Source organism: Pteropus vampyrus, unplaced genomic scaffold, assembly GCF_000151845.1.
Source record: "Pteropus vampyrus isolate Shadow unplaced genomic scaffold, Pvam_2.0 Scaffold313, whole genome shotgun sequence".
NCBI classification, from domain to species: Eukaryota; Metazoa; Chordata; class Mammalia; order Chiroptera; family Pteropodidae; genus Pteropus; species Pteropus vampyrus.
The window spans coordinates 793,946-798,864 of NW_011889094.1; positions in this window are offsets into that span (position 1 = coordinate 793,946).

Here is a 4,919-nt window from a genome sequence, read left to right on the forward strand (position 1 = left end):
GATCGGTCCTTCCTCTTAGCCTCGCTCTCTAATTCACGACACACGCGTGTTAACGTTTTTCGAGTTAAACGAGACCCCGCTTTATCGCACGCACACGCGCGCTCACTTTTGCAGGCTCAGGTCCCGCTGGTGGAGCGCGGTGACGTCGCCTTCCCGCCAGCGCGCGGTGGCAGCGGCGGAGGCGGAGGCGGAGGCATCATCGCCCGGTTAGGAGCGGGGCCGGGGCGCGGCCGAGTGCGGGGCACACGGCTCTGTCGCACCCTCTTGTCTCGCTCGTCATGGCCGCGTCGTGGCACCTTCCCCGCCACGCCACACTTCGGGGCCCGCCTTCTACGGCCATCCATATGCTTTCAGTTGTAAGAGAATCTAACTTGAACTCCAATAATGAAAAATAGGGTTTATTGGAAGAGCACAAAGGTGGGGGACAAAGCTAACCACACTCTAAAGGACTCGGGGCGCCTCCGGGCATCGCTGTCAGCGGCCTCTCTCCTGGTTTCCATCCCCCTTCTCTCCCCTCCCTCCATCTCTCTCCCTCCCTCCATCTCTCTCCCTCCCTCCCTCCCTCCCTCCATCTCTCTCCCCCTCTCTCTCCATCTCTGTAACTCGTCTTCGCTTTCCGCCTTTTGCTCCGTGCCAGCCGGGGAACACCGCTGCGGGGGCTCCGAGTCGCATCCCCAGAGCCGGGAGGAGGGAACGGAGCGGTCCCCACAGGGGGTCGAGCAGGAAAGTCCTGGCGAGGGCTGCCCCGCCGGCTGGGTCACGCGTGCCACCCCGGACCGGTCATTGCCCGCACCATTCGCCCCGCCAGCAGGGACCCGCCTGGGGCCAGAGCGTGTGGGGACCGCGGGGGAGGCCCCCTCTGCCAGGGCGACATGGTCCGACCGCAGTGAAAGCAGAAAGGGGCACAGTTTCGAGCAAAATCACTTTCGTTTTCCACAGAAGCAGTGAACTGCGCTGAGGGACGGTCGGGACCGTGGCGTGTGCGGTTTCGGGCAGCCGCCCCGTCCGCAAACAGGCTTTCGCCACTACGATGACCCAGAAACGCCTGCGCCGCGCGGGCCGGTGAAACTGGAGTATTTTACTGTCACCCAAACGGCGGCGATGATCCAGTCACAGCTGCAAACGAGCAAGGACAGGCCGTGCAGCTTCCGCGGGTCGCGGTGTCCAGAAGTATTTTCAACGAGGGAGCGCGCTGGGCGCGCCGTGGTCCCCGCCGTGGGCCTGCGACGCGGACGCGCGACCCTCCATCTCCGGCCCCTTTCCTGTCACCTGTTGCGTAGAAGCGCGAACCGAGCACCCGTCCAGGGTTGACGCGGCAGTGAAGCCGCGCAGAGAGCTCGTTCCTGAGCGGAGAGGTCGCCGAGCGCCCGCCGCACTGGGGACGAACCGCGAGAGCGGCCGCCTGCTGCGGGCACCTCCCGCGCTCCACGCGGTCGCCGAGCCCTTCCACAGCGCGACAAAGTGTTAAACGTCACCTCCCGTGATCAGATGTGTCCCAAAAGTCTGCTCCCTCTGAGTCCCAGCACGTGAGCCGGGCGCTGCGTGATGACCGCCCCGCCGGGCCCTCTCTGCCGTGTGTGGTTCTACCTCTAAACACACGCGTTCACACGCATGTGCACACTCACACGCACACCTAGTAATTTATGCGTTCACACACACATCCACACACTCACACTCACACACACATGCCACTTTACCTGATATGAGCCTCATCATCTAACCAAATGCAGCCACCATGAGAGAGTTCTTTAAAAAAATCAGTTATTTGCTCTCGATATATTCATAAATCATTCTTTTTTCTTTTCTGGAACATAGGAAACTGTATTTTCCTATTTTATCTCCTAGCATAACGGGATTCACCGAAGTATCTCGGCGGGGGAGGTGGGGGGGGGTGACAGACAGAGCTAACTCATCGCTGCTTTTCTTCCAAGGATTCGGGGAGATGTCGTAAAGCGGGTGATAAAGGGGAGAAGCCGCTCCAGAAACGAGGACGTGCGCGCGGACGAGAACGAGGTCCTACGTCCTACGAACGCTGTATAAAAATAGAGCCAATTCAAGCTTAATGACACCAAAAGCAAGCAGCACGACACAAAGACACGGAAACCCGAGGGCGGAGGGGAGCCCGAGGGGCCGGGACGGCAGAGCTCGGCGGGGAATCGCCAGCGACAGACGAGCGTCCGCTTTCGGTCCCCGCTGCGGATTCCAGCCTCGTTTCTGCGCGAGACTTTCGGGACATTTGAGTTGCGCGTCGGTCCCAGAGCCGCGTTTTGAAAAGTGTCACGTAAGGGTCGTCGGCTTTTGATGAACTTCTGCAAATATTTCATAGGCCCGGCACGCAGCCACGTTCAGGTTCAAGTCTGGGCGTATTTCAGAATATGTCTCATGGATTTTATTTCTTTTCGTGGTACTCGTAGTCCATTACCCAGAAGAGGACTTTTTTCATTTAATTTAGAGGTGTGTGTGTGTCTAGAGCAAAAAGGGAGAGAATACCCCATTAAGACATTTTTGAAAAAAATATAGGCATTTGTGATCTATCGAAACTGCCGTGTATCACTTAGTTTCTTTAAAAAAATGCCGAAAATGAGATAGAAAGTGTTTTCATATTCACTCCTTTCTAAGCGTGATACGAATAGTAAACTTCTGCTGTGATTCCTTAAAGCAAGCTTTACTTTAAGTATCTATGTGTTATGCTTTCTGGAACATTCGGTGCACAGAACTTCTACTAGCGTGTGAGTTATAATAAATAACTTCCTTCACTTGAGCACTAATGTTCTCATGTGGAATCTGATCAAGAAACTGCTCGACAAGCATTTTCAAATATTTTTAAAAGGGAAACGACGACTTCATCATAGCTACACAGATTTAGAGAAACAACTCCAATTCAGCCAATACGAGCTGCACGTCCGCTGTGACCAGCCCGGAACATTCTTCGATTCAAACACAAAGGAAATGTTGCTTTGGACAGACGTGCTGTATTTTTTGTCATTGGCATGGTTTCTCACCAGCTGTCATGTGCTGCAAGCTGTCTTATGTAGAACCGGGGTCTGGCAAACGCCAGTGCGTACGAGGACACGGGGACAGGGAGCGTGGGCCGCAGCCGGGCCCGCGCCGGCCCGGCCATCCACGCTCTAGCACACGGTGTGTCTACGGTGTGTGGAAAGTCTGCCAAGACCGTGGGGAGGGAGGTGTCGCCTGTGATCTTGGAACGGTGAGGCTGATGGGTCCCCTGTGACGGAGCCGTAATCCTGAGCTTCCCACCACGGTGACATCAAACCGAGTTCGCCAGCCGCACTGTTTCGGTGAACACTACACACTCACAGTCATCTACGATTGGAGTATTTTAACCGCAGCCGCGCTGCGCTGTCACGGCCGACCTCACGCGGTCACGGCCAGTGGCGTGGCGCGGGCCCGCAGGCGCACTCGCGCTCCTGCTGGCTCGGCCTCCGGGGCGTTAAACGGAAAACAGATGGCGAGATGATGACCCGGCTCCGAAGGGGCCAGATTCATTACGCAAACCAGCGCGAGGAAACACTCGCATTCCTTGCTGATGCTTTCAAATGCGATGTGCTGATAATGCGTGAGAGGAAGTAGCGCAGCATATCGAAACGGGCGTGGAGAAAGGTCCCCTTGTCCACGGCCGTATCGGGGAGCGGCGGCGCCAGCATGTCACGGAGGAGCGAGTTAGAAGAAAGGGTCCTTCCTCGGTGTTGGAGAGCCGCGGACGCGTCCAGGGCAGAGCCCCGGCCTTGCAACGTGGCCGCAGGAGGAAGAAGCCCCTCCGAGAATGTCAGACTCTCCAAGGTCAAGGCGAGTGCAGCCAAGGCGTTACTGTGGCGGAGATGCCGGGACAGGCCGGGGTCTGGAGGGGCGCCAAGGGAAACAGAGATTTGCTTGTCCTGAAAATTACCCGTGGCCCAACCCCAACTTTCCGGGGAAAGAAAGAAAAAGGCAGTGAATTATGGGCTGAAAAACAGAACTTGAAGTTTGCTTGTTTTCATGGAGCCTGGGATCCTATCGCAGCCCACCCCCCGTCCCTCGGGATCAGACTCGGGGACCACCGGGGCGGGCTGGACCCGCCACCGTGACCTCGCCGTGTGGACATGTGAGACTTGGGGTTCTCCTCATTGGAGGTGCGCTCATTCCCACAGGCCACGGGGCGGTCCTCGTTTAACAGGACTTCGGTAAAGTACAAACCGCGTCCGCGTTACCCGGCAGACGGGGAAGACCTCGCACCCTGCGCAAACTGTCGAGTGAGCAGAGTTAAAACGCGCGCGTAGGTCATACTCCGGGGGCTTTCCACGCACAATGCTTACACAGCGCCGAAGACCAGGCCACGGACAAGGTAATATGAAGCTCACGGAGAAGGAAAAAATGCCGCAGTGGTTTGCTGGGCCCGGAGCTGGAGCCGGCGAATAGGGCTTTAAAAACGACCATCATATGTATATCCGAAGGTTCGCGGGGAAGAAGGAGAGAGCGAGCGAACAGAGGAGGTGAGGGCGGAGGAAGCCACGTTAGCAAAAAGAACCAAGTGGAAATTTTAAAACAAAATTACAATATATGAATTAAAAATGCATACGGACATTGGAGAGGCTTCACTACAGGATGCAGAAGGCTCAAGAACGACGAAATTTGAAGAGATCTCTGTAGGAGCTGTCTGACCGAAAGCCCGGGAGCGACCTCGACGGAAGCTGCTCGGGGAGTTCGCGAGAGCTTCGGGCCTCAGAGACAGCAGGGGCGGGAAGGAGCAGCAAGCGCTTCCAGAAAGAACGGGCAAAAGTCTCCCAAATTTGATGAAAAACAACCTATGCATACGTGACACTCAAACCCAAGTGGGATGTGGACCACGAAATGCTCGCCCAAGCTCAGCACACTGCGCGAGAAATAAAAAAAAAAAAAAAAGGAAACTCTGAAAACAGATA